Source organism: Ambystoma mexicanum, chromosome 13 (assembly GCF_040938575.1).
Source record: "Ambystoma mexicanum isolate Mex_15411 chromosome 13, UKY_AmexF1_1, whole genome shotgun sequence".
In the NCBI taxonomy this organism is placed as follows: domain Eukaryota; kingdom Metazoa; phylum Chordata; class Amphibia; order Caudata; family Ambystomatidae; genus Ambystoma; species Ambystoma mexicanum.
In genome coordinates, this window is record NC_090938.1 from 523,260,671 (window position 1) to 523,285,504 (window position 24,834).

The window sequence follows — 24,834 nt, forward strand, 5'->3', positions numbered from 1 at the left end:
TTTGCACCTTCTTTGATTGACATAAGGCCTTTGGGGATAACTGTGAAACCCAGGGCCTCAGGTGCAGATCATAAGCTGCTGAATCTTTTGAGCGAGATGTGATGGTACAGCATTTTTTCGGGAATGCCCTTTCTTTACTTGCATTATTTTGAGTAAAGCTCAGGTCATTATTCATAAAGGTGACCTGTGTATTTCAGGGGGACAATGCACCAGTGCACATGATGTGCTGGCCACGTCCTCACATACCCAACACCTATGTAAGATGAGCTCCCAGCACTCACTTGAATTGCATTCACAGAGCTGAGCCCTCCTTGGTTTAGGGATGGAAATACAAGTGAGGGAGGAGTGGTTCTTACCATTGCTGTACCACATAAAAACAAATGTGTCTTCACCTGAACTTGTTCCGCACAGGGGAATGTTTTTGTTTTCTACCTATTTCAAAGGCCATCCTATTTCTGAATTTGATATGCACTTTGAAATGTGCAAACATGGCCCCTTCACCCACCTGCTTTATTCAGTTGCACACAGAGGGTGGAACAAGGAATCAGAGTGTGTGCATCTGTGATTAGCATATCCCTTTGTGAATAGTGCAAACCTTTTCTGCATAAGTGAAGGGATGCGCTGGGACATCCCATATCTTGCTTGAAAAAAACAGGTTTTGAAAATCGGGCCCAATTTGTCAGCCCTGTTGCATCATAAGCAGACGTTTGCCCTCAGGCTCACTTTGCAATTCATCAGGTGAGTGTGTTTCTTGACTTCTCCAGAATGGGGTCTGGTATGGATTCACATGCTGATGAATATTCCCCATCGTCAGGCCGGGAATCCTCAGTAAAAAAAAATAGAGTTTCACTTTCACTTACAAACTGCATTTCTCCTCTAAACCAATCACTGTACTTTGGATAATACTGCCCCCAGCCAATGACTGCCCTCTCCGTAAGCCCCTCCTCTGGCAGCCATCTTCAGATTTGGTAAGCACGTAAAGTGGCAGTATGACCAAGAAGAGCCGGAAGAAGGGTAGGAGGGAGGGTTCGCATGTGAATCCATGCCAGACCAATGCAGGAGAACAATAGTTACAGGTAAGTAACCTGTTCCTTCTCCAGCATGGGGTCTGGCATGGATTCACACGGTCATGAATAAAGAATGCATAGCAGTAAAACATTACACAACCACGGGAGGTGGCAAGGCTCAACAGAAGCAATCAATCTTACCTCCGGAACAGGCTCACCTCAAGCCAAAAGGTTGCGTAGCACTGCTTGGCCGACTCTGGACTCCTCCCTGAAATTCCTGTGGAATCTCGTGAAGATGTACATGGACCTCCACGTAGCAGCCCTGCAGATGTCCAGCAGGGGCACACCAGACAGGAACGTTGTCGTTGCCGCGATCGCTATGGTGGAGTGGGCTCTCGGACAGCCGGGCAGGGGTCGGTTCGCCAAACGATGACAGTGCATGATGCAGCCAGGGAGTCACCTTGAGATTGAAGTCTTGGACAAGGCCTTCCCATGGTTCACAGGACCAAGGGTCACGAACAGTTGAGAAGTCTTCCGAAAACTCTTCATGCATACCACGTAGAACTCCAGGACACAAGCCATGACCAGCGAGTGCAAGGCTCTTTCAGCCAGTGACAAAGGTTTCGGAAAAAACACAGGTAACACCAAAGGCTCGTTGAGGTGGAAATCCGACGGATCCTTCGGCATGAAGGAGGGGTGCGTCCACAGCACCACCCTCGATTCGTGGAAGGACAGGGCCTGGATCTCTCCCACCCTCCTGGCCGAGGTGATGGCCACCAGAAAAACAGTTTTCCACGAGAGGAACTTAAGAGGGGCCTGATACTTAGGCTCGAAGGGGGCTCCCATGAGCCTCGTCAGCACCATGTTGAGCTCCCACGCCGGGCCTTCACCGGCTGGAAAAATCGACACAGTTCTTTGAGGAACTCCTTGGCGAGACGGTGGGACCAAAGAGAAGATATTCCTGGAGACCTGTTCTAGCAGGAGATAACCAACAAATGCACCTTGATAGAGGCGTGTGTTAGGACTGATTTTGTATCCTCTGGCCTGGTGGACAGATGTATAGAAGGCCAACTTATATTGTAACAGGAACAACTCTGGGAAGCTGTAGCCAAACCAGTTTAGGTAGCAGTGACAGGCGGTCTAGGCTAAGTTCTTCAGAGGGGTGAGCTTGTAATGGGTCCACAATGAGGTCACACAATGGGAATCACAGATTACACTTAGACAGGATGTGTAAAAATACAGTTATTTAATTATGGCCAAAACACACTATAGATAAATGACTACAAGCAGACGTTTGACCTCAGGCTCACTTTGCAATTCATCAGGTGAATGTGTTTCTTGACTTCTCCAGAATGGGGTCTGGTATGGATTCACATGCTGATGAATATTCCCCATCGTCAGGCCGGGAATCGTCAGTAAAAAAAAATAGAGTTTCACTTTCACTTACAAACTGCATTTCTCCTCTAAACCAATCACTGTACTTTGGATAATACTGCCCCCAGCCAATGACTGCCCTCTCCCTAAGCCCCTCCTCTGGCATTCATCTTCAGATTTGGTAAGCACGTAAAGTGGCAGTATGACCAAGCAGGTAGACGTATCACACAGCATTATCAAACTAAATGCATATATACATTCACTTGGTTATAAGGCATAATACAAATAAGAAACTCCTTCATAGGAAAGGTTAGACAAGTATTATGCACAAAAAGGTCCACAGAGATGATCCCTATATAAAATTGTCCAGCCCTAAGTTGCCTGGAGCCTTGTGTCCAATAGTTCAGGAGACAGTTCCACAGAACTTAGCATGCAGGGAAAAATGCAGGTAGGATCTCTGGGGTCAAGTGAAAGGTTCTTAGGGTTAGGGATCAAGTTAGAGTAATGCTCAAAAGTAGTCCCAAAAGTAAGATGTTTTGCACAAGCAAGTTATGGCAAAGCCAAAAGTGTTAGAAATAAGGTTTATTGTAAGCCCATTGACTTAAATGGGAGTATATGGGTAGGTTTTAAACTCTGTAACTTACGCCCATACTCAGATTCTTCCCGAGACTTGGCACAAAAAAGAAAGAGTGTCCGACGTTGCGTTTCCCACCGAAAGCCGCAGTCCTTGATTCCCTAGGGTTGCAGGTTCGAGCTGATCTCTGTTTGGTGTCTTTTACTGTTGCAAGGATTCTCAGTCGAAGAATGCAGAAAAACTTGATGCAGCACCCCTCTCAGGACTGGACTCGGGTCAGGTAAGTAAATTTCATACGGTGGTCACTGCGAACGGCTATGCAAAAGGACTCAGCAGCTGTGGTCAGACTTTTCCTTCTATCTCGGGTCCCCTTGATGCTAGGGCGCAGAAATTCCGCAGGAGGTTGTCTTGCAGGGCCAGCTGAGGATCCCCGGGTTTCAGTCCAAAACTGGGTATGGTGATGCTGGCAGCACGGTAGCCCAAAAACGAAGCTGGTCAGCCACATGACGGTTCCTGTGCACTTTCGAAGGCTTCCTTTGGCAGGGCACCGAGCAGACGTCGGGAATGAATGGTCCATCCACTCCAAGGGTCGTAGCTCCTTCGCAGGACTACTCAAGATCAAGAGCAAGACAGGGCTCCGCCAGGACAGCAGCAGAAGTTGGTTGCCAGGCCTCCTTCAGTCGGGTCTCAGGTCTTTCAGGCCAGGAAGAAGGCTAAAAGACAAGATGGCAAAAGAACAGGTGAAAAATCTTGTGGTACAGCCATGTTTGACCAGTAGCCACAGATAGTAGCCAAACGCGGTAAACGCGGTAAGGCTAAACTGAAAATCCTCAAAAAGTGGGGAAAAGTCACTGCTGTCACCAGCCTATCGTTTAATCACACCTAGAGTAACCAAACATCCTCTGAGTGTTAGTGTAGGGCAAAACAAAAATGTGCCCCGTTGTACTGCAGTGTAGAAGAATCTGCAGGGCCGTGACCCTCAGAGGGGTGATCTCCTGCTATCAGCACCACGTAGCAAAACGCTTCCACTTGTGACCGTAGCACTTAAGAGTCGACAACGCTCTGGCTTTGCAAAGGACCTCCCTGAACACCGCTGGCAACTCATATCCTCCAAACTCTAGGGCTGCAGTAGCCAAGCCCTCATGTTCAACGATCCTGGGTCGTGATGCAGGGTTGTGCCTCCTTCTCAGATCTATGACCATCGGCAACTGGACCGGAGGCGACGCTGATTGCCTGGCAAGGTCCATGTACCAAATGTGCCTCGACCATGTCGGGCCGACGAGTATCATTTTGCATCGGCACTGTTTGAGTTGAGTGATGACTCGCAGGATGAGGGCCAACGGTAGGAACGTGTACAGAATCAGGCCTTCCCATGGGAAGGAGAACGCGTCCCCCTTAGCTCTTCGGTCGGTGGAACCTGCGGGCGGACTTGTGGCATTTGGAGTTCACTGCCGTCGCAAACAGATCGATCTGGGGCCTGCCCCACTTGATGATGATGCAGTCCACTTGGTGCTGCTGAAGTTCCCACACGTGGCAGGAGCGCAACTCCCTGCTGAGGGAGTCGGCGATGGTGTTCTTGACTCCCGCCAGATGAAAGGGGACGAGGAACATCTCTTGCTTGACGGCCCAGCAAGAGATGTTCTGTGCCTCTTTGGAGAGCGCCAGGGATCAAGTGCCCCCCTGCTTCCCCATGTAGAACATCGTGGTGTTGTTGTCCGTGAATATCCTTACCACCCTGACCTTCAGAGATGGAAGGAATGAGTTGAGGGCCCAGAACACTGCCCGTAGCTCCAGGATATTGATATGTAGATCCTTCTCTGGTAGCCACAGCCCTCTGGCGTGCAGACTTCTGTTGTGGGCTCCCTACCCCTACAGGGAGGCGTCTGTGGTGACCTTCACCTGGTATGGGGGTTTTTGAAACCCTGTGCCCCGGGCGACGTTTGAGTGAACACCCCACACCTTATCGCTGGACGGAACTCCTCATTGAGCGGCATCTTGTCCGCAAAGCTTCCGGACATTTGGATCCAGCAAGCATCCAGCAACTCCTGAAGAGGTTGCATCGGCAACCTGCAGAGCCGGATAAGGTAGACGCAAGATGACATCATGCCGAGCAGCGACTTGATGGTCTGCACCATGCCGGTCTTTACTGGCAACAGCCTTTTCCCAAGAAAGGCTGCTATCCTCTCCTCCGAGGGCGATGCCAGGCAGCAGACCGTATTGAGTCTGGCTCCTAGGAACAGCATGTTCTTCGATGGTGTCAAGCAGGACTTTAGATAATTGATGGAGAACCCCATATCCATCAGCAGCTGAACGGTCATCTCTGTGTGTACGACAGCGAACTATCGCAAACTGGCCCGGATGAGCCAGTCGTCGAGGTATGGGTACAAGTGTATCCCTCGTAGACGCAGGTGGCCCGCCACTGGTGCCAGGCACTTTGTGAATACCCTGGGGCCGATTTCAGGCCGAAGGGAAGGGCCTTGAACTGGTAGTGCTGTCCCAGCACTACGAAGTGTAGGAACTTCCGGTGCTTCCTGTGAATGGAAACGTGTAAGTAGGCATCCTCCAGGTCCAGCGATGTCAAGAAGTCTACTTCCAGTTGGCCGAGCACGTGCTGCAACATGACCATCCTGAATTTTTGGGACTTGAGGTATTTGTTGAGACGTCGCAGGTCTAGAATGGGTCGCCAGCCCCTGGTTTACTTTTTGACTAAGAAGTATCAGGAGTAGACTCCGGAGCCCCGGAGTCGTCGTGGAACTAGCTCTCTGGCCCCCTTTCACAGCATGGCCTGTACCTGCTCCAAGAGTTGAGGGATGTGCTGCTCCTGCTGGGCCACCAGAGGGATCCACTGGCACTTTTGCTGAAACTCCAAGGTATGTCTGTGGGCAAGAGCATCCCGCACGCATTTGTTGGTGGAGATCTTTTACCACTCGCTCACAAATCCTGTAAGCCGGCCTCCCACCTGGCTTGTTCAATCTTGCTTCGTCGCTGGCATTCCGTCTTAGGGCCGACGACAGCTCTGACCACCTCCACTGTAGGCCTTGGAATGGTCTCTGTAGGCCTTCTGGGTCATGTACCGGGAGGGCTGACGGTACGGCGAGGAGAATCCTTTTGTCGATCTCTCTGACTGTCCCCTTGAGGTGCGAAAGGAAGAGCAGTGTTGCTGGAGAGTGCCCAGTGCACGAGCTGTCTCTGTATCCGCCTTGATGGCCTGGAGGGACTCGATGACAGCTTTCCCAAAGAGACTCTTTCTGTCGAAGGGCATGTCCAGCCCCCTCGTCTGGACCTCCTGATGGAAATTCCTGGCCTCAGCTAGCCTCGAGGACGGAGGAAGACACCGCTCCCCATCTGCCGGAAACCTGTTTCTGCGATGTCCAGCACCACTGTGATGGCATGGTCAGAAGCCACCTCTCCCTCTTGGAAGAGGGCGATTGCCTCTGTCCTCTTGTAGTCAGGCAGGAACTCAAGAATCAGGCCCAGTTTGTACCACACCTGGTACTTTTTGTCCAGCCTATCTCTTTGGCCCGGACGGTGCAAGGATTCCTCAAGAGGGCCAAGCCTTCCTCCAACACATCGTCCAGAAGGGGCGCTGCCATGATGGTTTTCCTCATGGCCCCGCGCCTCTGGCACAGGAATCCCACCTTTTTGGTTTCCTCGGGCGTAAACTCAAAATTTTGAACGCTTTGGCGACCATGGAATGAAACAATCCCACCTCGACCGGAGGGGACGCTCTCGTTGTGAAGATCCGCACGCTGTACCGATATCGTCATCCATCGTCGCTGTGTCCGTATCCGTCCCTGTGTCCACCGGGGGGAAGGCACCTCGCGCGGTTGTGGGGGCTGAAACATACGAGCCTAAGGTGAGAAACGATATAACTAATATGTTACCAATCACTAAGGTGATTGACACTATGCCGTCCTGGTGGCAACTGCATGCTTGGACAAATTAAGCACAAATCAACAGTCACAAAGAAATGCTCATGGCATAAAATGGTATACAATGTGGTGAGATTAACCATCGTAAAGCACTATATGTACTGCATGAATATGGCCCACTTGTATGATGTTACATACATCAGAGATACAATAGGGACTCAATCTAATTAATATATGAACAATATGGTGGAGGAGTAAAGACTATTAATAACACACCTTCGAGACACACTATTGATTAACAACATTGATGGACACCGATTCTGGTCCATAATCCACAAAAGATGTGGTACTAATAAGAATGAGCATCCAACTAATGTGATATAGCATCTCTAGAAAATGTAATCTGACAAATGGTTTGTTTTCCTCTCTTTCTCCTTTTTCTTAAATATGTTTTTCCATTTAAATTCCATATCCTTAAATGCAACCAAGCTGGATCGTTCAACTGCCAATCTCAGATTTTTGACCTGTAGGAAAGCGCAGAATCACAAATTCAATTATATCTATTTTTTAACAGTTTCACTACAGGGACTTCAATGAATTCCTATGGGACACAATATATGGACGTATGTAGCAGAAACATTCCCAAAATATTCCCTGGCATACCCCTCACCCCAAATTGAAAACTTATTACGTGTTGAGAAAAACATGTTTTTGGAACTAGACCCTTCATTTTGCCGTTTGCAAAAAAAGCATTCTTTAAACATGCGTAAAGCGTAAAACCTCTGGACAGAGTTGCACCATATAAGAAACAGGTTGGGCACAAAGTGGTGCAGATGTGCCTTTTGGTGGATTAGTGTAAATACGTCCAGTACGTTTTTGTAAAATTGGACAGAGAAGGGGGTATCCCGGCCAAAAAAAGTTTATATTACTCTCATCGTGCATTGCATCAATTGAGGTTTCAAAAGTGATCAGAAAAATGAGATGAAATCACCTTTACCCATCACTTTTACTCTCTGTTTTGTAAACAACTTTAGTACTGCAGGTGGTATGTGAAATAGCCCAACAAAACCCATGAAAATGCCATTAAGGTGATGTTTTAGCACATTAAAACCCTAGAAATTTGACAAGTGTTGCAAGCTGCACCACCTTAAATTTGAGCCCCCTCATTGAGTTACAAATGAGTACTCTGATGACATCACCAATAACATCATTTGTGACATCACCATCACAGCATTGATAACATCACTGTAAATTAGATAACACTGACATCATCACAGATAACATCACATTGTACATCATAGGAAACTAACAGTCAGAGTAAAACATTCTGTCCGTCTAACCGAAGTGCAATATATCCATGGACCCAATATGGAGGTAGTAACTGGGCCTCTGGGCCTGACTACAGGCCAGGCAATGTGGCTACCTTTGGTGGCCTGGCGGGGCCTCAGCCAAATCCCTAGATCATGGAGTAGGCAGTTTGGCCATGCAGGCAGGCCGAGTAGCTACCTTGGATGGCTGGACAGGCTTGGGGAATGTGATCAGTGTGGCCATGGATGCAGGCCAGGCCCATTGGGTAGTTTTGGTGACTTGGGACTTGCACCAGGCAATGTAGTAACAGGTCATAGCTGTCATCAGTGTGCTTTAATTTCCAGTAACGCCACTGTTCATGTTATAAGTAATGTCATAAGTGAGATCATCTATGATGTTCTCAGTATGCACAATGGGGGCTCAGAGTTAAGGTGGCATAGCTTTAAACCAACACTTGCTGGATTGCAAGGGTTTTGTTGTGTTAAACCATTACATTACAGCATACTAACATTTTTTCACTCAATATATTTGCCCTTAGGGCAGTGAAAGGATTAATGTATGTTGATAGGTTTTTTCAGCATCATGTTTAATCTTACTGCAGACTATTAAGAAATTACAACAAAAGAACAGCTGTAACAATATTCACTGCGCCATAGGCTTTGCTGGGGGGGGGGCTGAGGGGGCTATAGCCCCATGTCTTTTGGTTGTAGCCCCGGATAGAAGCTCAGTGGTTACAACCGAAAAGGCTAGCTAGCCCCAAGTCTCGACAGTCCCAAAATTAGCATAGCCCCAGATCTTTTCCAGACCTAGCAACACCCCTGCTCTGCGCTCACACATTGAATTACATGAGAGAAAATAGTGCAAGTATTGCCTTAGGCTACAGCCAACTAATGCCCATTTCAAGGGTTTTGTTGTGTTAAACCATTACATTACAGCATACGTAGGTTTTTTCACTCAATATATTTGCCCTTAGGGCAGTGAAAGGATTAATATATGTTGATAGGTTATTTCAGCAGCATGTTTAATCTTACTGCAGACTACTAAGAAATTACAACAAAAGAACAGCTGTAACAATATTCACGGACGACAAACATCAAGAGTGCTTACATACGGTCCATGTGGACGTTGAAGAGGACGGCGACGATGGCGCAGGTCCTAGTTTTCCTGTTCTGTCTTCTCAGCGGAGGGACATTTCCTTGGATATTCTGTCGACTCTACACACCTTGGTGTCAGAGATCCAGATGAGGATGCCTCCGGTTCCGGTACCTGTGGTTCCCAAGGTCCCCGATCATCCTCCAGCGAATAAGAGGAAGCGTCATCTGACGCCCCAATATCAACCTCCTCCACCACGCTGGGCCCCTTTTCCCCCAGCAGATCCAGACACGGCCTCCATGACGGATGATGACGAAGACATCATCCCAGTGGACAGTGAATCGCCACACTTGGATGCTCTGCATACGGTGTCCCCACCGGATGAAGTGGGATCGTTACACTCCATGATCTCCAGTGCCTCCGAGCTATTCCAGCTGGAGCCCGAGGAAACCAAGAAGGAGGGCTTCTTGTATCAAAGGCACAAGACCAAGAGGAAGACGATCATGGTGGTGCCTTTTCTGGACGATGTTTGGCAGGAGGGCCTGGCCCTTATGGAGAACCCTTTCATGGCTCCAGCCAAACGGTATATGCTGGAGAAGAATTATTGGGTGCCGGACTCCGCACCCAAGTGCCTGAGGTCGCAGCCATCACCAGATTCGGTGGTATTAGCGGCCACGAGGAAGCAGTCGGCTAACCTGTCCTCATCATCCTCAGTCCCTCTGGACAGCGGGGGGAAAAGGATGGATGCCATGGGAAAGAAGGTGATTTACAATGCAGTGTCCACTATGAAGCTGGACGTTGAAGAGGACAGCGACGATGGCGCAGGTCCTAGTTTTCCTGTTCTGTCTTCTCAGCGGAGGGACATTTCCTTGGATATTCTGTCGACTCTACACACCTTGGTGTCAGAGATCCAGATGAGGATGCCTCCAGTTCCGGTACCTGTGGTTCCCAAGGTCCCCGATCATCCTCCAGCGAATAAGAGGAAGCGTCATCTGACGCCCCAATATCAACCTCTTCCACCACGTTGGGCTCCTTTTCCCCCAGCAGATCCAGACACGGCCTCCATGACGGATGATGACGAAGACATCGTCCCAGTGGACAGTGAATCACCACACTTGGATGCTCCGCATACGGTGTCCCCACCGGATGAAGTGGGATCGTTACACTCCATGATCTCCAGTGCCTCCGAGCTATTCCAGCTGGAGCCAGAGGAAACCAAGAAGGAGGGCTTCTTGTATCAAAGGCACAAGACCAAGAGGAAGACGATCATGGTGGTGCCTTTTCTGGACGATGTTTGGCAGGAGGGCTTGGCCCTCATGGAGAATCCTTTCATGGCTCCAGCCATACGGGATATGCTGGAGAAGAATTATTGGGTGCCGGACTGCGCACCCAAGTGCCTGAGGTCGCAGCCATCACCAGATTCGGTGGTATTAGCGGCCGCGAGGAAGCAGTCCGCTAACCTGTCCTCATCATCCTCAGTCCCTCTGGACAGCAGGGGGAAAAGGATGGATGCCATGGGAAAGAAGGTGATTTACAATGCAGCGTCCACTATGAAGGCGGCCAACGCATTGGTGATCCTGGCCAGGTAGGCCAGGGAATTGTGATACAAGCTGGGTCCGATCCTGGAGTTCCTCTCCAACGATAAGAAGATGGAGGCCATTGCTCTCTTCCAGGAAGGGGAAGTGGCGTCGAATCACGCCATCATAGTGGCTTTAGACGTTGCCAACACAGGGTTCCAGCAAATGGGGAACGGTGTCGACAAGGTTGGATGAAAGCCACAAATTTCTGTCAGGAGGTCAAACAAAGGTGCTGGACATGCCCTTCGACAGAGATAATCTGTTTTGGAAGGCCATCAACGAGTCCCTCCAGGCTATCAAGACGGATACAGAGACGGCACGTTCCCTGGGCACTCTCCAGCAGCACTGCTCGTCTTCGTTTCGCTCCTCCAGGGGAAAGTAGAGCAGGTCTTCAAAAGGGTTCTCCACATCGTACCGACAACCTTCCAGATCCTCAACGCAAGAAGCCTACATAGGCCGTTCGCAGGCCTACGGTAGCGGGGGACAGCATCGCCAGTGCCGAAGCAAGCCTGAACCGACCGGAACGTTGGGCCCCTACTTGTGCACCCCGGTGGGAGGCCGGCTGACGCGGTTCATCAGCGAGTGGAGAAAGATCACCACCGACAGATGGGTGCTGGATGCCCTCACCCAAGGACACACCGTGGAGTTCGAACACAGATGTCCACGGATCCCTCTGGTTTCCCGTCAGGAGCAGCACATACCTCTGCTTCTGGAAGAGGTACGAGCCATGCTGCGAAAGGTGACGATAGAGCTGGTTCCCAATGGCTACGGGGCTCCGGAGTCTATTCCAGATACTTTCTAGTCAGAAAGAAGACAGAGGGCTGTAGACCCATCCTAGACCTACGACATCTGAACAAATACCTAAAGTCCCAAAAGTTCAGGATGGTCACGTTGCAGCATGTGCTCAGCCAACTGGAAAAAGGAGACTTCTTGAAGTCATTGGACCTGGAGGGCGTCTATTTGCACTTCCCCATTCAGAAGAAACATCAGACGTTTCTATGATTCGTGGTGCAGGGACAGCACTACCAGTTCAAGACCCTACCTTTCAGCTTGAAGTTGGCCCCCATAGTGTACATGAAATGCCTGGCACCAGTGGTAGCACATCTGCATCTGCAGGGCATAGACGTATTCCTGTACCTGGACAACTGGCTGATACATGCCCGTTCGCAATAGCTGCCCGACAGAGACGACCGTCTGACTACTGACGGATCTGGGATTCTCTGTCAACTATCTGAAGTCCTGCTTAATGCCATCGCAGAACGTGCTGTTCCTAGATGCTAGATTCAATACAGTGGGCCTCATTATGAGGTTGCTGGTCCGGTAACAACAGTACCGGTAAGCTTGCCGGTACCATTGTTACCGGACCGGCAAACTACGAGTACTGCTCGTGGTGCCTTTTCACCCACCAGGTCTGACCTGGTGGGCAGACCGGCACCCGCGAGCAGACCATGTCGGATGCACCAGCACCATTTCTGAATGGTGCCGGTGCATCCGGCCTTCCCAATCCAATTGAGTCCAATGGGACTCAAAAGGGAATGGGAACTAATACTTTCCGGCGCCCGGGAATGGTCAATTACCATGTCCTCTGGGGCTGTAATGCCCCGGCAATTGCTCATTCCCGGGTGCTTGGAAATAAATGACTCTGGCAGCAGCCATGCCGGTTTTACCGGCACGGCTACCGCCAGAGTCATAGTGAGGCCCAGTGCCTTGCCTGGCGTCGCCATTGGAGGAGAGGCTAGCAGCCATTCAAGGAAAGATGCAACAGTTGTGTCGACGAAGACGGCCACAGTGCGGGCCATCAAGTCATTACTTGGCATGATGTCGTCCTGCATCTACCTCGTCCGTCTCTGCAGGTTGCAGATGCGACCTCTACAGGAATTCCTGGACACCCCCTGGATACCGGTGTCCGGAATCTTCATGGACAGGATTTCGCTCCATGAAGAATTCCGTTGAATGATAGGATGATGTGGCCTCTGCTTCAACATCGCCCAAGGCACAGGGTTTCAAAACCCCCATACCAGGAGACAGTCACCACGGATGCCTCCATGGAGGGTTGGGGAGCACACGCTAGATGTCTGCACGCCAGAGGCTCGTGGTTGTCAGAGGAGAATGATCTTCATATCAACATCCTGGATCTACAGGCAGGGTTTTGGGCCCTCAAGTCGTTCCTCAAGTCTCTGAGAGGCAAGGTGGTGAGGATCTTCACGGACAACACCACTACCATCTTTTACATCAGTAAGCAGGGAGGCAATCGATCCCCGGCGATCTCCAAGGAAGCGCAGGACTTGTGACACCGGGCCGTTGGACAGGGGATGTTCCTCGTCCCTCTCCACCTGGCGGGAGTCAAGAACACCATCGCTGACTCCCTCAGCAGGGAACTGCGCTCCTGCCACAAGTGGGAGCTTCATCAGGATCAGGTGGACCGACTGTTCGTCAAATGGGGCAGACCCCAGATCGATCTGTTTGCGAAGGCGACGAACTCCAAATGCCAGACGTTTGTCAGCATATTCCACCAGCCGAGGAGCATCAGGGATGCGTTCTCCTTCACGTTGGAAGGACTCTTTCTGTATGCGTTTCGTCCATTCCCTCCTGCTACGAGTCATCAGCACACTCAGACAGTGTCAATGCAGGATGATACTCATCGGTGTGGCCGAGGCAGATTTGGTATCTGGACCTTCTCAGCCTGTCAGCGTCACCTCCGGTCAAGCTGCCAGTGGTTCCTGATCTTCTCACCAGAGAAGGAGGCGCAATCCTTCATCACAACCCCGGATCTCTGAATCTTGAGGGCTTGGCTCCTACAGCCCTAGAGTTTGGAGGGTATGAGTTTACTGCAGGTAGGTTCCTCGGCAAGGCCAGGGCATTGTCGACCTTGAAGTGCTACAGTCACAAGTGGAAGTGTTTTGCTACTTGGTGCCGGCCACGGAAGATTACCCCTCTGAGGGTCACAGTCCCACAGATCCTTCTGTACTGGCTATCCGTGGCCATGGCCAGACTGGCTCACTCATCCATCAAGGTACATCTGGCAGCTATCTCCCGCAACACCAGGTCCACAGCAAGATCTTCGCTTTGGTCCCACGGACTCGTCATGGAGTTTCTCAAAGGACTTTTCCGCTGGTGAAGGCTCCTGCCCTGGCGTGGGTACTCGACGTGGTTCTCACAAGGCGCATGGGGGCCCCCTTCAAGCCTATACATCAGGCTCCACACAAGTTTCTGTCCTGGAAAACGGCTTTCCGTGTGGCCATCACCTCTGCCAGAAGTGTAGGTGAGATCCATGTACCTGACTTTCCACATATCTAGAGTATTTCCGCTTATGCACCCCTCTTTCATGCCGAAGGTTCTGTTGGAATTCTACCTCAACGAGCCTTTGGTTTTACCTGTTTTTTTCTGAAACCTTCGTCGCTGGCGGAAAGAGCCTTGCCCTCGCTGGATGTTGCTCGTGCCCTGAAGTTCGACGTGAAAAGCGCAAAGGGTTTTCGGAAGAATTCACAACTGTTTGTGAACTTTGGTCCTGTGAACCATGGGAAGGCCTTGTCCAAGGTTTCCATTTCAAGGTGGCTCAACGGCTGCATCACCCGGCCGTCCGAGAGCCCACTCCACCAGAGCGATTGCTGCAACAATCGCGTTCCTGTCTGTTGAGCCCCTGCTGAACATTTACAGGGCTACTACGTGGTGGGCCATGCACACCTTCATAAAGTTCTACTGTGTCGACAGGGATTCCACGGAAGAGTCCAGGGCTGTCCAAGCAGTGCTACGCAACCTATTCGCTTGAGGTGAGTCTGTTCGCAGGGCCGTCACGAGGGGGGTGCAGGAGGGGAAAACTGCCCCAGGTCTCGCGCTTGAGAGGGGCCTCGCGGCACCCTTTCCTCGCCATTTATTCACACAGGGGACTGTGCTGTGGATGGACTGTGCTGCCTGCTCTCAGCCCCTGCAATAACTGCAAAATAATGCGAACGTCAGGGCTCGTAGGTGAGCTGTGCGGCCTCTCAGAATCACTCAGATCCAGTTCCGCCGCTTCTGGCTGGGAGTACGACTTAAATCAGTAAACGCGCCTTGCTCACGATGAGGGGTGCAATGCTTTCCCACTATTTCAGAGACCGAATGTAACCCGCATCAACCCAGCGCCATAGGCTTTTTACAATTTGCTTCAAATGGATTGTTGACGCACAAATCATTGTGCCTCTGGCAGGTTGCGTGTTATTTGTTCGTTGGAAAGTAATTTTTTCTTTTCAGCAAGGTCTGCGTTAATTGTAAAATTTCTATTTAAAAAAATGGTGTACAGTACTCCATGGACATTTTGCATTTTATGAAAAGGTGACCCACAGTTACCTATTGCTTTACATTTGTCTCAGCCCCACTTTATTGATATGTAAAACTGTTTGCTGATGTCTCACTAGGGGTTGGATAATAAGGCTACGGGGGCTTTCGCAAGGTCTTTCACGCTGCAATGCTCCAATCTGTTCTCAGCTATTGAGTTGATTAAACTATTGGATAGTTAATCAAATAAAATACAAACTTTTAATTTGTTACTTGATACTAAGAAAAACTTGGTCAGACGAGAAGAAATCACGAGGAGGTCAGGGGCAAAATTACAGAAACGTTGCACCTGTGCATGTGCACTTAGCTCAGCTGTCTGGCATAAATGTCCCTAATGCAAAAAACATTATTTCAATGCAGCCAATGCTTGACCTGGTGCAAAAATGCATTGGAAGAATATGCGTTTTGCACTAGGGTGCTAATTGCACTTGTATTGGTGGTGGGTTTTATGTACCTCCACACCTGATATCATCAGTGCCAGGCAAGTAGCTGACGATGTAATCCAGTGTCAGGCACCACACCATTATACCAATCAAGCAGTGAGATTGCCAGCCTTCTAGCAATGTATATTTGTTTTTTGGAACATATATCATCAGAGTTTGTTTAGTGCCCTTGTTTAGCATTTACGCACAATTCGATTGCCAACGTCATGCAGTCCGCATGCACCTGAACTTGATGCTTTCACATCAGATGTGCACTTTTGAGGGTGGGCAGTACTAAGGTCCCTTTGTCCTTAATGTGATTGTGCTCCATGGCGTCCCTCCATAATTTGCAGTAGACTATGATTTTAATCCCAGGGGTCCATCTGTAATGTGTATTATACTGTGGTTTTACTCGCTGTTGTCCCACAGTAATTCTTCCACTTGGTGCCCCACCAAACTGTGTCCTATTCTGTGATTTTGATCCCTGGTGTCCCACATTAATAAGTGCTATGGAGTGAATTTGCGCTTGTGTGTGGTACCGTAATTCTGCCCCTGGTGGTCCTCCACAATGTGTAGTATACTGTGGCATTGCTTCATGTTGCCCTCTAATTCATGCTGCACTGTGATCTTGCTCACACAGCAATTCTGCCCAGGGAGCTCCACCATATCTGGTGCTATAATTATGTTTCACTGTAATGTGTACGATATTGCGATATTGACCACTGGTTCCCACAGTTATTCTGTCCCCTTGTGTCCTTCTGGTATTTGAGCTATATTGTGATTTTGCTCCCTTGTGACCCACCGTAATCTGTGCTATTTTCCGATTTCTGCCCATTGTGCTTCCTATTGTTCCTGCATAATTTGCCCTCTTCTGCGATTTACGCTCCAAAATGTCCCACCATCATTTGTGCTAAATGGCCATTCTGTTCATTGGCATCCCACAGGAAGTTCTGCTTTACTACAATTTTGCACCATGGTGTCTCAATCTAATTTGTGACCTTTTTGTGTTTTTCTCCCTTATTCCCAGTTCATTTAGTTCTCTACCCTGATTGGTTTCTGATGTCCAATGTAATTAGCTTAACTGTCTCATAGCTATCACTCCTCATAGCATGCAGTGGGATTCCTATGGATCATCACCCGGACTCTTCTCTGAAATCTCCACTCTAAAATCTCTTTGGGAGTTTTTCTCTCTCACTACCTACTGAGATCCCCCTACTACATGCTCCCTGTGCCCCCACGTGTTACCCCACTCTCTTCCAGGGCCTGTCACTGCACACCAGTGCCAGAGATAATGGCTACAGCAGGTTGCTAGCCCCTGACCCGCGCTTCCCAAAAACACCTCCTCATGGGAACACTTTGAGCTAGCTTTAAACAAGTCTTACCATCAAACTTTGCACTCAAGAGCCTGCCAGTGTTTTCTCAAAGGAGTCTTCTTAGAGTGAATGACTTAATGCGCACTGTAAACACACCACTGGTGTAATAAAAATGTCTTGACCAGGTCTACCTTCAGCCACTTTATTTGTAACTACCATGCGTGTCCTTTACTGAAGTCCTATTAAAAACAAGCATAGGCAAAGCCAACAATTTTGGCTTGTGCATAAGTATTAGGCATTTGACAGGCACTGCTATTAGATGCCCAGGTTCCCGAACCATTTTGCACCTGCAACCATCAATGGCCAGTTAATTCCAATACAGCAGTGCCTTAATCATGCCTACACGAAAGCCCGTTGCTAATGCTTGTTTTGTTTTACACTTGATGCACAGGACCATGAATCAAGGGTAGAGCAAACATAATTGATACTACATGGCTAATCTGGACCATATTGAAGGTATGCCAGGCTAGCCAGTAATAACACTGATGGTGCGCAGCCAGCCTGGAAATACTTTCTGGGGCATGGCATTTTTAGTGGCTGGGAGTCCTTATGTGGTAATACTGGTAATTATTGGTGCAGCCTGCATGAACATACATGGGAACAGCCAGCATGAACATATTTTTATTCTGGCATATTTTGTGGGCAAAGGTGGCTTGAAATTCATTTGAACATGTTCCTGTACATGGTTTGTGGCTTGCAACTATTGGCTTTATCCATATGCTACCATACAAAACCAACTGCAAACTGTTCTACCCAATTTGTTTAAGAAAGTGATGTAAAATGCACCATTTTAACCCAATGTTTTAAACATGTTCTTGTGAGTGAGAACCCCTCTCAACCACTTTTGTTTGGTTTGGACACCCCTCACCAGCCTCCCCTGTACATGTCATGGAGTATGATGTGTGTTTTAATGCACATACAGGGGCAGAGGACTCCTTAATGCTGGTTCCTCGCACCACACGCCAGCATGCCATCCTATATATATATGTATGCATATGATACAAAAGTTAGTCTGGCATAAACCTTTCTTCAGTAGAGAAACCTAACTTTGCTGTAATTTATTTGCAGTTGCAGGAATAAACCCTTATTTCAGTTCCTCCACACAAAAACTCAAGGGGCTATTTCTCGTGTCTACTGTTTGCGGCGGTGCTACTGCTGGCCCAGTGCAAATAATCGTAAGGGGCCTCACCAAATGTTTTGCCCCGGGCCCCACCACACCTTGTGACAGCTTTATCCAGAAGTAAAGGTTATTTGCTTCTTTTGACCATTGCCACCTCCTATGGTTGTTTAATGTTGTACTGCTATGTATTTGTTATTCACAAGCATGTGAATCCATGCCAGACCCCATACTGGAGAAGTTTTAAGTTACTTACCTGTAACTATTGTTCTCCAGCATGGGTCTGGCATGGATTCACATGCAAACTCTCCCTCCATCCCCTGTGTGGGTCGTCTTGATCAAATCTGAAGATGGCTGCCAGAGGAGGGGCTTAAGGAGAGGACTGTCATTGGATGGGGCAGTATGACCCAGAGGACAATGATTGGTTAAAAGGAGAAATACAGTTTTTAAGTGATACTGTTTTTTCTTTTTTTCCGAGGATTTCCAGCCTGACGACGGGGAATATTCATGAGCATGTGAATCCATGCCAGACCCATGCTGGAAAACAATAGTTACAGGTAAGTAACTTTAACCTTAACTATTATTCACAAACTTATATGCAAAGATCGCAAAAAAACAAAAGGAATCATTTTTCAACAAATGGATGCTTTAATGGCACTCCACCATTCTTCACAAGCAAATATTCTATTAACACAAAGTATCAATTATTTTTCAACATTGCACATTGAATGCCTGAATGGCAAACCTGCCATAGCATTGAGATACTTAAATGGCACATCGCCAGCATGTTTTTCATACCAACAAGTACGTTTTCAAGGCTAATTGTTGTATTTTTTCAGTTTTGTGCTGTTACTGCTCTTGTATATTTAATTCCTCAGCCAAATGCTACGCAATGATTTCACTGTGAAAAGAAGTTTATATGTTAATGGATCTTGTACCACGCACTGTTGCCACTTGCGTGGCCTCTTGGTGCTCTGGCGGATCTGCAGTGGGTAGGGGGTTGGGGGATTTGTTAGTTGGATTGAGAGGAAGAAGAGCAAGAGAGCTTTGATGTGCTTTTGGCACCTTCAGTTCGGAGAAAGTGGTCAGTGAGCATAGGTGCATTTTTGTTGGTATCCATCATATGGTGTTGAGATGTGGCTGCGCATGGTTTGGTTCATGTTGGGTGTTGTAAAATATGTGCGGTTTGTGGTGTGGTAGAGGTATGGTTATGTTTAGGTCAGAGTTTGAGGGTGAGTATACAGAATGGTGATATTTTAGTACAGTTAGTTAGGAGCCATACATTTCCCACCCACAACAATCCAGCTAAGTGCGACACATTTCCTGTCCCCAACAATCCATCTAAATGCAGTACATTTTGCACTACAACAATCCAGCTAAGTGCAGCACACTTCCTACCCCAACAATACAGCTAAGTGCAGTACATTTCGCACCACAACAATAAAGCAAAGTGTGGTAGGTTTCCTACCCCAACAGTCCTGCTAAGGGCGGTACATTTCCCACCCCAACAGTCCAGCTAAGTGCGGTACATTTCCCACCCCCAACAATCCATCTAATTGCGACACATTTCCCATCCCAGCAATCCATCGTAAGTGCAACACATTTTCCACCCCAACAATCCATCTAAGTGCGACACATTTCCCACCCCAACAATACAGCTAAGTGTGGTACCTTTCCGGACCCCAACAATCCATCTATGTCTGTTAGATTTCCCACCCCAACAATCCATTTAAGTGCAGTGCATTTCTCACCTCCAACAATCCATCTAAGTGCGACACATTTCCCACCCCAACAATCCATCTAAGCGCAACACATTTCCCACCCCAGCAATGCATTTTAGGGAGCAAAGCCCAACACAATATAGATGATTCACAAAGCCCATCTTAGGGCGCTGCCGGGGGCTACCTGTACAAGCAGACTTGGTACAAGTATATTACCCAAATTGTTCGAACACAATTGTTCGAATTACATATATATATATATATATATATATATATATATATTACACAGCCACGGTAGTGGCTGTGTAGTTATGGTTAAGTTGCTAATCCCATAGGAAGAGCACTTTTTGGGCGGCTTATAGCTTTGCTCCCCCTGGACGAATCCTCACCAAACTTTGCAAAAAAGTATATGGCCCACTCTGAATTCTTTTGCAAAGTTTGGTGAGGTTTGGTCCAGCGGGGGCAAAGTTATAGGGGGGTCCCAAAACCTTTTTTTTTCCCATAGACTGAATGGGGAAAAAACTTTGCTCACGCCTACAGCCTAAACTGCTGGATGGATTTTCACCAAATTTGCGGCAGGAACAGCGGCTTGGTTCTGAAAGCGTGCTTTTATAAATTTGGTGAAAATCCATCCAATCATTTTTTTTTAAAACGACTAAAAAGTAGGTCACAAAAAATGAGTGATATCTATGTCCGCTCCACGGACACACTTCCCTGTTCGCTCCGCGGACAGGACACCGATTGGGTAATCGGCTTGCGTCTTGTCCGCGGACCGACGACTTGTTCGCTGATTGGTTGGGATGAAGCGTGAGGTGCGTCGGATTGTTTTGATGCGCCCGCCATCTTGGATCCGTGTTTGGTGTCCGCGGACATCGCGGTAAAAACATATAAAAAAATACAACACAACATTGCACTTGTCAAACTTATCAAATAATCTCTGGGGAGGTGAAGGGTGATGAGGATGGGATGGGATATGGCTGCAAGAAGCAAAAAACAGGTGCTTGTTGTCGCGAAAGTCACACGGAACATTTGGAGGTGTTCCACAATATGTGCCTAAAGTACAGCGAAAGAGATTGCATTTTGACATTTAAGGGATGGAGATGTATAATCATGGAATTGTGGACTTGTAAACATAGATTGTTGCTTCTGCAGTCTGCAACCCCAACCTTACCTTGTGGTATTTCACAGTAATACTACATTCCAAATGCCAGTTCCTCTATATTGTTTATATTGGTTGCCCAATATTTATTAATATTAAATAGAAGCAATTTCGGGTTATTTTACACTTAATTAAAACGCTTGATGTTTATAAATTGATGTGCTGGTACTACACACAGAGCGCGGCAAATGAAGGGCTAATGTGTCTGTGTTAAAATGTAATTAAAATAATAATGGAGTCAGACTGGCACCCCCTAGAGCCTGGCACCTCAGGCAGCCACATGCAGTGCCTGATGGACGTGGATGCTGCAAGAAGCAAAACACAGGTGTTTTTTTGTCACGAAAGTCACACGGTACATTTGGAGGTGTTCCACAATATGTGCCTAAAGTACAGGTGAAAGAGATTGCATTTTGGCATTCAAGGGATGGAGATGTATAATCATGGAATTGTGGACTTGTAAACATAGATTGTTGCTTCTGCAGTCTGCAACCCCAACCTTACCTTGTGGTATTTCAGAGTAATACTACATTCCAAATGCCAGTTCCTCTATATTGTTTATATTGGTTGCCCAATATTTATTAATATTAAGTAGAAGCAATTTCAGGTTATTTTACACTTAATTAAAACGCTTGATGTTTATAAATTGATGTGCTGGTGCTACACACAGAGCGCGGCAAATGAAGGGCTAATGTGTCTGTGTTAAAATGTAATTAAAATAATAATAGAGTCACACTGGCACCCCCTAGAGCCTGGCACCTCAGGCAGCCACATGCAGTGCCTGATGGACGTGGATGGCTGCAAGAAGCAAAAAACAGGTGTTTTTTGTCACGAAAGTCACACGGTACATTTGGAGGTGTTCCACAATATGTGCCTAAAGTACAGGTGAAAGAGATTGCATTTTGGCATTCAAGGGATGGAGATGTATAATCATGGAATTGTGGACTTGTAAACATAGATTGTTGCTTCTGCAGTCTGCAATCCCAACCTTACCTTGTGTTATTTCAGAGTAATACTACATTCCGAATGCCCTTTCCTCTATATTGTTTATATTGGATGCCCAAAATGTATTAATATTAAATAGAAACAATTTCGGGTTATTTTACACTCTTCATTAAAACGCTTGATGTTTATAAAATGATGTGCTGGTGCTACACACAGAGCGCGGCAAATAAAGGGCTAATGTGTCTGTGTTAAAATGTAATTAAAATAATAATGGAGTCAGACTGGCGCCCCCTAGAGCCTGGCATCTCAGTCAGCCACCTGCAGTGCCTGATGGACGTGGATGAGAATAACACTTCTCATGGATGCGGTCAGGCATGTTGTTGCGAAGTAAGAATTTATGTTGATTCTGAGTGAAGGTCACCAGCTTTGAATTTTTGTTTGTGAGCTAAGGAAGCCCACGTATCGGACACACAGTATAAGGTTCAATTGTTTTTTGACCTTGAGAGAAAGGGACCATTCCGAAAGGAATTCAATGAAAGGAGGTTTGTAATAATGAAGATATGATAAAGTTATGCATTCCAAAAGTGGGTAAGGAACATGTAAATTCAGTTTATGAAGAATCGTTAGTGCGAACGCAGTGAGCGTTATGGTCTGAGTTACGCCAAGAGAATGGAAATGGTGAATATAATGTAAGTTTGATTTTCTACGATTGTATACCGGAACGAGCATTAACTTATTATTATCTGAAGATTATTTTTGGGTTACATTCTATTCGTCTGTTCTGTGTGGCTTATTGCAATGAAACGCAAGTACAATCTTTGTGTTTAGTGGTCTTTTTAATGTGGTTATGTGGAGTCCAGTATCGAGGTGCATGTAGACCACCACTCGGTTCCCCCAGGTTCAACGCTAATATTTCATTAAAATGTCATGTATGACCATCTCAAATTGTGTATCACTTTCCACGTTGATTTCTCACTGTTGAGATTGTTTCATGTCTGTGCTAATCGTTAGTTTAAACTCTATGCCGAATTAATAAGTCAATAGGTGAATTGTAATAAAGGTCGAGTAGTGAGACACATTTTCTGTTATGTTTTCGAAACAGATACATTCTGCCATTCTGCGATTGTCATAGATTCCAGATGGCAACTGACGGGTTTTTCAATCGGCAGCTGAACATAGTTGTGAACAACTGGATCACAGTGACTTTTTTTGGGACGATCGCCAGCGGCCCATATGCCCTTACGCTGTACTAGCGATTAGGAGCAACATAATAACCTTTATAGTGGTCTAGCCTCAAGTTGATGCAGAAGCACTGGAATTCACTGTGAGACCCAAGCGCTTCTTTTACCGAAAACGAACACCTTGTGTATGCAAAAAGAACAACGCGTGCCTCACGATACATATTTTGGATCGCGAGCGAAGAAACAAATTTGCAATTAGATTGAATATGGCAATAGTCAGATGTTCTCAGAGCGTTTATTGTGAAATAAAAGTACTTTACAAATTGTACAGTGTTGTTGTTTCCTTTTAAAGTACGGTTTAATATTCCGAATTGTTACGTGCTGTGTTGTGAGTCGATGTGTGTTGATTTTCGGGTTCTGCGTCAAGTCACGTAGGTGATTATGGACGCGTTTGGCTACGCTGATGAGGAACGTCATCGAGAAAGGTGGAGAATATCACTAGGTTTGGTGATCTGAGGCTCAGGGGCGGGGCATATGATTTAGTGATGTCAGGGCAGTTTACCTTAGGCCGATGCAGCAAAGGATAAGATTAGCACAAGATGGCCGTGCCCTGCTGCCAGATTTCGCATGTTTATAAAAGAGGAAAAGTGAGGTAAGGTGAATTGGAAATGTTTGCGATAGATCAACGTATGTAGAAAAATACATGCCCGAACCCTCGGGACAATAATATTTTCTGAGCATTGCACTTGTCAAACTTATGAAATAATCTCTGGGGAGGTGAGGGGTGATGAGGATGGGATGGGATATTTCCAAAGTTTGGTGGGATTTTGTGCAGAGGGGGCAAAATTTGAGGGGGGGTGCTAAAATAATGTAAAGGCTTATCAATTAGTTGTCATTTGATGAATCTACACTTCTTTTGGCAAACTGATAATAGATGTAGATATAAATGTTTTTGCGAAGTTTGGTGGGATTCTGTCAAGAGGGAGCAAAATTAGAGGGGGGGTTCCCAAAATAATGTAAAGGCTTATAAATGTGGTGCCATTTGAGAAATGTACACAAAGGTTTGCAAAAAGATTATAGATCTAGATATAAATGTTTTCGTAAAGTCTGAATGGATTTTGTGAAGTGGGGGTAGCTTACATGACGATTGTATGTGCATTTGTTTGACACTTTTGCTAAAATAAAACATGGGTGGATTTCCAGCAAACTTGCGTAAGGTGCATTGGCAAGGATCTACAAGCCTGGTTTTGCAAATGTGGCAGTGTTTTCTTATTTGACAAGTGTCATAATGTAGTTAAAAAAAATAGCGGTATAACTTTACTGACTGAGGGGTAGCCTGTGGCCATGGGCAGTGGCCACAATGTCCGGGTCATGGAATAAGGTCATGATCCGGAGAATCTGGCTACTGGCCATGACCAGAAGGGACAAAACATAGGATTAAAGTGGCCTTGTCCCCTGGGACTGGCTTTGTGGTAAAGTTATTCGAAATTAGGATAGATTTGAAAGGGAAGAAAAATGTGCTTGTGGTAATATGGTCATAGGGTGTTCTTTTTGCCTTCTACAGGCTGCCATGGAAAGCGAAGAGGCGCCCTGTATGGAACCCCCATCTTCCCTTTCCATGGTAGCCATCTTGGAAAAGGATTTTCCTTCCTAAACCGGGACGCCTGTCGATAAATCCTCTTTTTTAGTACCACGGGTTCTCGCTTTGGGAACCTAGGCTGCTAATGGCCTTCATCCCCCATTTCTGAGGCTGGAATGGGGGGATAATGGTCCAGAGACCTTGCTATCCACCCTTGCTTCG

At 47.2% G+C, this 24,834-nt stretch overlaps 1 protein-coding gene across 5 annotated transcripts in view; it reads left to right on the forward strand.

Annotated features, from left to right (window-relative positions):
• LOC138521417 (spermatogenesis-associated protein 21-like) overlaps positions 1-24,834 on the forward strand; it is a 1,690,677-nt gene that overhangs the window by 1,001,739 nt on the left and 664,104 nt on the right. The gene's annotated exons all lie outside the window — the stretch shown is intronic.